Source organism: Aethalodelphis obliquidens, unplaced genomic scaffold (assembly GCF_003676395.1).
Source record: "Aethalodelphis obliquidens isolate GAN/ISIS:26980383/991018 unplaced genomic scaffold, ASM367639v1 scaffold125, whole genome shotgun sequence".
Classification (NCBI taxonomy): Eukaryota; Metazoa; Chordata; class Mammalia; order Artiodactyla; family Delphinidae; genus Aethalodelphis; species Aethalodelphis obliquidens.
The window spans coordinates 364,633-374,150 of NW_020838069.1; the positions used below are offsets into that span (position 1 = coordinate 364,633).

General features: G+C 44.2%; 1 protein-coding gene across 6 annotated transcripts in view; it reads right to left on the reverse strand.

Annotated features, from left to right (window-relative positions):
- IP6K2 (inositol hexakisphosphate kinase 2) overlaps positions 1 to 9,518 on the reverse strand; it is a 29,173-nt gene that overhangs the window by 19,157 nt on the left and 498 nt on the right. Inside the window, exons 1-2 of one of the 6 annotated variants that reach the window (XM_027098827.1) lie at positions 8,225 to 8,604; positions 7,291 to 7,429 (exon numbers count right to left, since the gene is read on the reverse strand). The exons of 3 other annotated variants lie outside the window; for them this stretch is intronic. The gene's annotated coding sequence lies outside the window, so the exon portion shown is untranslated. Of the gene's footprint in view, positions 1 to 7,290; positions 7,430 to 8,224; positions 8,605 to 9,429; positions 9,514 to 9,518 lie in introns of those variants that run through there. 2 more of the 6 variants (XM_027098831.1, XM_027098829.1) reach the window with 2 other exon arrangements.

Sequence of the window (9,518 nt, forward strand, 5' to 3'; positions counted from 1 at the left end):
AGTCTGTTCTGTAACTCCCTCCCTCCTAACACAGCCTTCTGGAGTAGACACTAGGATCACTCCCACTACAGATGGGTGCACTGAGGCACCAGATCACCTAGGCCTCATCATGGAAAATGACAGGTACTTTGAGATGAAAGAGTCACTGCTAAGAAGGCTGGAAACGTCACCCCCATGTCATAGCAGGCACTGGCTCCACCAAAGCATGCAGCAGGGCCAGAGAGACAAGACACAGAAGCCTTCTATTAACTTGACACAAATGCCTGGGGTCCAACACCAAGTGTTCATTTCCCCCCCATCAGCATTTTATTCTTGTTTGTTTGTTTGTTTTTAATTTATTTGGCTGCACCAGATCTTAGTTGCAGCACGCAGGATAGGATCTTCATTGTTGCGTGCAGGTTCTTCCTTGCGGCACACGGTATCTTTTTTAGTTGCAGCATGCAAACTCTTAGTTGAGGTGTGTGGGATCTAGCTCCCTGACCAGGGATGGAACCCGGGCCCCCTGCATTGGGAGCATGGAGTGTTAGCCACAGGACCACAGGGAAGTCCCTTTATTCTAGTTTTAATAAAGGAGAAACTACAAGTTGTAAGTGGAAGTATTTCAAGAAAAGTCACAACAATGCAGATCCTTCCACCAGTTCTGAGGGACAAATGAAACAGCAGATTCTGTTCCAAAAATCCGGACAAGCTTTTCCATAAGGGAAACAGCAGCCTCTCAGAGGCTTCTCTGTCGAACCAGCAGCATGATCACACTGCCACATCTCTTTGCCTCATCAGACCAGATTTCTGGAATGAAAGACTAGAGCATCCCAGTTTGGAGGGGGACAGGGAGAAGGAGCTTTCAGCCTACCTAGAAATATATTCCTCAGTTACAATGCTTGAATTACAGAGTTTTAGCAATTTAAAAAGTTTTTCTAGCTAAAAGTAGAGCACTACTCCTTCAAGAAAATCTAAATTATTGATTCTAAGGTGTCACATGTCCCCTTTATCAGAATATCAAATTTACTTATAAATACCTAAATGTATTCCATACACACACCAAGAATTATCAGTCCTCCTTAAAAAGCCTGTTCCCCCTCCAAAAAAAAGCCTGTTTCCCCTCTTCAAGGGCAATTTTCCATCTCCAGTCTCCTCCTCCTGATGCAGACTACAAATCCCACCATCATGTGGGAAACATACACAACAGGAACATGCAGAAGTGACCCTTGAAGACTATGGCCAAAATTGTTCTGAGGTCTCGATCTATGGGGGACTCTCCTACCTTAGTCATGGTTCTCTCACGTGCCAGTTAAGTAACAGTCCATTAGCTTCAGGCAAGATTATATGCTCCCTGCCTGTGGTCAACGTTTACCCCTGCTCATTTCTCAGCCAGTTCCCAAACCAGATGACACATGAACTCATCCTCTGAAACTAGTGGTGCCAAAAATGATTCAGTCCTCATGGCCAGCCACAGAACCCAGGCAGCCCCAACCCACCCAGGCCAGCACAATGAGGGCTGTACCTGCTGGTAGAGGGACACGTGTGCCCTGCGCTACACCAGATCCTGTGCCCAGAGGGCACAACTTCCTCTGGGTCCTCACAACACCTCACTCAGGTAAATACTCCCCTCAGGGGTCTGCTAAGCATCACAGGCTAACAGCATCAACATGGCAGCTTTGATCACCCAACTACTCTAACTACAGTCAGTGCTCCTCCATGACCAGCCGGGAAAAGAACGAGATATGGGAGTGAGAAAATTCCTGACACCACATAGGTCACGGCACTATATCTTTTTTTTTTTTTTTTTTTTTTTGCGATACACAGGCCTCTCACCGCTGTGGCCTCCCCCGTTGCGGAGCACAGGCTCTGGACGCGCAGGCTCAGCAGCCATGGCTCACGGACCCAGCCACTCCGCAGCATGTGGGATCTTCCCGGACCGGGGCACGAACCTGCGTCCCCTGCATCGGCAGGCGAACTCTCAACCACTGCGCCACCAGGGAAGCCCCACAGCGCTATACCTTAACACATGACCATTCGTCAATCATCCTCTATGAGTCCTGGGACTTCTTTCCAAAATAAGGCACAGCAAAATATTAAAAACTTCTTTAGGGAAATCAAGTTCAACTGCACCCATAGTTCTGAAGCAAACTACACACTGACTCCTTTGGAATCACGCAGCTTGCGAGTAGGGCAATGACTTCAGTCAGTCAACAGACGTGAGGATTGGGAGGGAAGGCCAACGGGGCACTTCCACTTTTGATATTTTACCACTATTCCCTTTCTTTGGCTCTATACAAAGAGCCTAATGTATTTTCAAAGTAAAAACACTCTTGGAGAGTGAGAAAAATCATTCCTGGGAGAGAGGTAGCCTGTTCCTTCCTTTCCCAGCCCTCATCTGTCCCAGATGTGTTGGCCATATCCATCAGTTTTTCACTGCCCAGAGTCTGTCAGGTGGCAGCTGGCACCTCTGCAAGGTCCAATGTTCCAAATGCGCCAGGAGCCTGCAGCCTGGGCTTACCGTCCTCCTCTGGCCTCCCGATGTAGGTGCAGCATCCCAAGCCACCCATAAAACCCAGCACAGGTTCTACAAAGGGCAGGGGCAACTCAAAGAACCTAAGGGAGAGATATGTGTGTTCTCATGCTCCGATAAGGACACAGAGCAAGAAAAACCCACACCTTCAGCAGGGGGTTGGCAAGTACCTCAGCTGTCTCTCTAGAGGCACTCACCTTGGAGAACAGACACTGTTCGTGAAAGGACATCTTTCACTGCCTTATATGTAAAACCTCTATTCATAACAGAAGAAAAACTGAAAATGTTCAACAAGAACCAACTAACTGGGCTTCCCTGATGGTGCAGTGGTTAAGAATCCGCCTGCCAGTGCAGGGGACATGGGTTCGAGCCCTGGTCCGGGAAGATCCCACATGCCGTGGAGCAACTAAGCCCGTGCGCCACAACTAGTGAGCCTACGCTCTAGAGCCCGTGAGCCACAACTACTGAGCCCGTGAGCCACAGCTACTGAAGTCCGCGCGCCTAGAGCCCATGCTCCGCAGCAAGAGAAGCCACTGCAATGAGAAGCCAGCGCACAAGGAAGAGTAGCCCCTGCTCACTGCAACTAGAGAAAGCCTGTGCGCAGCAACAAAGACCCAATGCAGCCAAAAATAAAAATAAATTAAATAAATTTTTAAAAAAACCCCTAACTTAGGTAGACAGTAATCTCAGCAATGTGCAAGTAAGTGCTTTAACAGTTACTGGTGTATGTTTTTCCTGTCAGGTTGCTCAAGTTCATAAAAACATACATTCTTTGGCCTGGTATACTTCATCCATCTCTCTTCTTCCTTTGTTGCTTACTCGGGCAATCTCTCAAGGAAACAGGATGATTATGTTTAGCACTAGAGCCAACAGATATAGGGTCCACACACCTCCACAGGCACCCTGTAGAAGAAGCTGAACTGTGAACTCTCGCTCATGAGAGGGGAAGGAGGAGTAAGGCACAGTCCACATATACCAAGTTTAAAGCACATTAAGCAAATGCGTACCAAAGTGAAAGCCGGCAGGCTTGGACTTAGGTTAATCCCAAGACAAATGTTGCTGCAGCCTCAGCAAAAACACTGAATTTGTTTAGACATGACCTGGGATCTCAATCAGAGAATGGGACAGATGAGAAGGAGGGAAGGTTATAGTAAAAATGCATATCCAATGTTAGTTTTATACTTGTAAAACAAAAATGGTCTATTATTCCTATAAAACAAACATTGCAGGGCAATGCAAGATTTCTGCATTCCCCAAGAGAGTATGACAAGCACACCCAGCCCATGGGGCCACCTCATTTCTGAGTGTGCAGCCATGGATAGGAAAGCCCTGTGGCCCTGGAGCAGCTCATCTTAAAGATGAACAAGGCTCAAGGCAAGGGGCTGTGGTGGGGTTAAGACAGACTGATGTGGCTCGGGGGGTTTGCCTTTGGGATCCAGCTCAGGTATCGAGCAGGCATATTCTTGAAAACTAAGTGCAGAAATAACAACACTAGAGCCAAGTGTTATGCCTCCTGGTCTCTAACACATCTTATTCCATTAAAAGAAAAGTTCTACTCTTCCTTAGGCTTGGGATTGGACACTCAATTTCTACAAGTATATGTCTCAAGTAAGGTAAACAGATGGATACACAGAGAATACAGGTAATACTAAATGATCTCCCATTTGATCAATCATGAGTTTCAGTTAAATACATTCACAAGACGAGTTAAAAAAAAATCCAGCAGTGCAAAGAAAGTTTTGTGAATTTGCCATGACAGAGAGCAAGCAGAAGAGGCCCAGGCTGACTCCAGTTGCCCAAAGGGGCTTGTGAAAGCAGGTACTGGAGGCCTGTCTCCAAGTCAGAAAGGTTTCAAGAAAACCCAAAGCCTGAAATCCTTCAGTCCAGAGTGGGATGAGACTTCTGACCACCTTGCAGAGTGGCCAGGAATGAAAAGAACACAGGTAAAAGACGTAGCACAGTGAGGGTGTTAGGCAAGGCAGCCGTAGCTCCTATCATTTTTATTTTTTGTGGGTGGGTGCTGTAGGTGTTGACCACATCACTTCTACAATGGCTACATTTCACTAGCACAAAATCAAATCAAGGCATGACTTTTCTGTTGTTACCAGGTGCTTATTTTGCTACCTGTTCTGACCTGGATACCACATTTAGAAGTTATCATCCTCCCAACGATTTCAGTCTTAACCAAGGGGCATTTTGTTGGCATAAAGAACAAAAACTCTTGGATTTCCCTGGTGGTCCAGTGGTTAAGAGTGTGTGCTTCCAATGCAGGGGGCATGGGTTCGATCCCTGGTCAGGAAACTAAGATCCCACATGCTGTGGGGCAACTAAGCCCACGCACCACAACTACTAAGCTCACGTACCACAACTACTGAGCTCGCACGCCTCAGCTAGAGCCTGCGTGCTGTAAACTACAGAGCCCACGTGCTCTGGAACCTACGCGCCACAACTACAGAGCCTACACACCCTGGAGCTTGCGTGCCACAACTAGGGAAGCCCGCGCGCCGCAAGGAAAAGATCCCACGTGCCGCAACTAAGACCTGACACAGCTAAAAATAAGTAAAATAAATAATAAATTATAAAATAAAATAAAATCTCCCTGACAAATTGAGGCCTGCCTTATACTTGGGTATAAATGGTGTTTTACCTATTCTTGGTGCCTGCCTTCATCTGTAAACTAGTCATGGTAGTTTTATGTAGGTGCCATAAGGTGGGAACAAGATTTAAAAATCTAGCCTACTGCCTGGCTTACATGCAACGCACTCCTCAAACGTGAGCTGTCCTCTGTCCACCATTCCAGTTCCTACAAAAAGTCCAATGGAAGATGGAGGCCAGAGGGTGGACTTGACAGTATAAGTGGCTGAGGGCATGTTAAGCCTGCACTTTTCTGAGGCGGATGAAGAAACGGGGCTTCCGCAACAGGCAGAAGAATGGAGTACCAAGGGACATCCTGCTTAGCTCTTAAAAGAAGACATTTTTAAACTGGTTACAAGTGTGATAAAATGACCACCATTATTAGTTCGGGGTCTCTTTATCCTGTAGATTTTCTTCAGTGCATTTTTCTATTCTTTCCACAAATAGGATCAGGCTATATGTGTTGTTTTGCCTTTTTTTTCCCAAGTAAAATCAGCTTTAGTTTTCTCACCTAACTTTTAAAAAATAGTGATAAAATACTCACAATATAAAATTTACCATTTTAACTATTTTGGGGTATACAGTTCTGTGGCATGAAGTACATTCACACTGTTGTGCAATAATCACCACTATCTCCAGAACTTTTTCATCATCTCAAACTGCAACTATACACATTAAATAATAAATCCCACTCTCCCTACTCCCCAGCCCCTGGTAACCACCATTCAACTTGCTGTCTCTAATTTGAGTACTCCAGTTTCCCATATAAGTAGAATCATTCAATAGCTGTCCTCTGTTTTGCCATTTCCCCCCCAACTAAACTATATGACTTAGATATCTTGCTACATTTGTCTATATATGAGTCTTTTTAAAGGCTGTATAATAGTCACACAAAACCATAATGTATATATCGACTTCCCTACTGACACTATTTCCAACTTTTTTCTTACCACAATAATGCAGTGAGCATCCTTGTATCTGTCTTTGCACACCTGTGAAGTATTTCTGTACGAAAAAGTCCTAGAAGTAGAATCGCTGGGAGCATAGATTTTAAAAGATCTCACCCATTGTTTCACTCTGACCCAACCTATAAAGTATGTGAGCCACTGGATTCTGGAGTATGGTGGCGACATTTTATGTTAGGAAAATTAACCGGGCAGAGACAAGGAAAAACCTGGCTTCAGAAAGGCTCTGACTTCAACTGCTGGGCAGGGGGTGGTGGGAAATTGTCCTGACAGCCCTCAGGTTCTAGGGTCACCAAGACAACAGGACTGCTATCTCCAGACACCTGTCTCGGACCTCTTTAATGTAACCTCCCCTACTCAGTGGCATACATGGCAGGGCACACAGTCTCCTGTCTTCTCCACTGCACCCACAGAGCCAGCTGCCCTGCCCAGCCTACACAGAAGAACCAAGGAAGGAGGGGGAGAAGGTAAAGAAGCAGGACTTGATAGATGGCGAAGTGTAGCACACTGTCCTTAACCCTTGAGGGAGCAACAGACCCCCTAGAGAATCTGAGACAACTGTGGGACTCTCCTGAAAATTCACAGCCTCACTGAACTCTGCATACAATTTGTGGAGTGGGCAACTATGGACCCTATCTTCAGAATCCCTGATTCAGGGAATCAAATTAGAGGGATGAGTCAGATACTGAGTCTTCACAAGTCAGAACAAGGATGTTTTGTTCATGAAGTCAGAAACAGCTGAGAAGATAGTGAGTTGAGCTGCAGACACTTAAATATAAAGGATAATCAAGCAATCAAGAAGAAATGTACAGCAGACAGCTGGAAGCAGTGGGAGTGAAGCTTGAGTGAACTTAACTTGAAAACAGATTTGGGAATTACCTACAAAGGGAAGGCAGAAGGCACCCCAAGAGTAATGTGCAAAGAAAGAAGAGCACTGGGTCGAGGCCCCCATAATTGTGAACAGCCTGTGAGCAGAGGGTACAAGGTCAGTGTGAGAGAAGGAGGTCTGTAAGGAGACAAGGAGCAAAACATCTTCATCCTCCTGGAGGCCAAGGGTAAGAATCTCCTCTCTGTTCCACATGGAAAATCTGGACCACATGACACGGAGGGAAGAGGAGGGTCTTGCACTGTGTGGCCCTATAGGTCCCTGACAGCCCCCAGAGTTCAAGGTTTGGGGCTCACTTTTGAATGAGCCTTGGCAGTTCCAACACAACTTCTTCACTGAAAAGATATACAGGTGTGACTCCTTCAAAGCCAGCCACCAGAGTCAAAAGGTCTCAAGCACACAGTGTGATGAGCAAAAGCCAGCATATGGGAACCCCTACAGGATAAATGACAGTGTGAACAGATAAATTACAAAGCAGAGTAAGCATATATAAATTTAAGAGACAAAAGAGACACTTCAATCAAATGCCATATGCAGACTTTATCTGGATCCCAGTTTGAACAAACAACTATAAAAAAATAATGAGACAATCAGGGACATTTGACCATGACTGAATATTTGAAAAAAAAAATTAAGGAATTATCGTTGTATTTTAGGCATAATAATGGTGTAAAAACCATGGGTAGCTCCTTGTCTTAGAGATACACTAATAATGTATAATGAAATACTTTTGGATAATATACACTTTGGGGATAGGTTTCCTAAAAAAATTCAGCTTTTTTTTTTTTTTTAAGGGGAGGGGAGGAAGGCAGAGTGTAAATGAAACAACATTGGCTAGGAGTTGGTAACTGCAGAAGCTGGTGATGGATGGATGGTTGACAAACCCAAACCAAGTATCCATCATTTTAGGAGACTCTTTTCGTTCAAATTCTGAGGCAAATGCTAAATTCAATTTTGGGAGAAAAGGCCCCTTCCTTGCTACCAGAATATATTACAAAACACTAGTATTACTTGTTACTTTTATTACTTGGTATGCAAATAGGCAAAAATATAATTTAAAAAACAAAAACATGCTTTAAAATGTAATCACATGAAAGCAATCATCTACTACACAAAAATGTGTTCAATTTGTCTAAGGTGATTACCCCATTAGGTAAAACAACGTCACTTAAAGGAAAAATTCTTCCCCAGTGCATCCTCTTTATGAACCAAACAATGGAAATTTTTCACCTCAGCAAGCTGGCCTCAGGGAGGCTCATCCCTGTTGCCTAGATACCGGTGATATCTCCCTCAGGTGTTACGGAAGGCTCTGGCACCCCTTGCACCCCTCTGCAAAGAAGACTGGTTAAGGTTCATCAGTCAGAAGTTGTGCCTTCCTCACACATTCCACTGCTCAGACAGCTATGGGGCTGGTATACCATGTACTTGTCTGTCACCTGCGAAGCCTTGAAACAAAAAGAAGTCTATTACATTTGCTAAACTGGTTTTTACAATTGTATCAACTCCAGTCCTAGCTCTCATCCACCTGATTTCTAACAATTCCTGAGAATTTTATTCTAAAGTCACAAAGCAGGTCAACCAGCTGGAGTAACAGTTAACCGTTCAACTGATGTTTGCCTCCAGAAAAAGTTACTAAGTGATCCACTCACTGGCCTATTACATCAATATGATAAAGTATTCATTTTGCTCAGTTTCTAATTCTGGTAGTGGTTAAAGTTAAAACAATAACAATACTGCCCTGAAACTTCTCGTTAAATACTTAACACCAGATTACAGGATGCAATTACACAAACTCCACAGCAGCAATCTAGGTAAATAAGCATTTCAGTTCACTTAAAATGTTACCCTGCTAAAAATGCTAATACAGCAAATAATTAAATACTAGAATTCATCAAAACTACTGTAATTATGGCGCTTTATACAAAGTATCATAAAACTTGTGATCTGCAACATTTCTGTGACCACTTTTTAGAAGTTTCAGTACTTAAAACTATTTTTTCAGATGATTTTATCTTATTCTTGTTCTACGTACATTTTGTTACCAACATGCTTCATTCCAATCAGTGATTAGTTTTATTTCCCCGGTATTTAAGAGCACTAGATTTTACTGGTTTTTACATTTTCTTTTCACAACATTTGGACTCATTTTTCTGCAATTCGGCTTTAATATATGAAACTGAATAAAAGCCAAAAATGAAACAAATCATTAGGACGCAAAAGACAAAAAACAGTCTGTAATCCAACGTGAACGAAATGAAAGCTCCATCCATGGTGAAGCTTATCACTATTAAGAAGACGTCCCCGGATCCATTTTAGGACTTTTTGGGATAAGAAGGTTAGGTGTGCAGACTCCCCCACCAGACACCAGCTGACAAGCCCAACTGACATTCAACACTCAAAATGGCTGCACATCTGCCGGCCGCAGGTAACCGTACCTGAGGCGTTGGGCTGACTTCTCCAGCCAAAGACTCAAGGAGACCCCCGTCAATAACCCGGAAGATCGTGGCCACCAATGTCCTGGGGA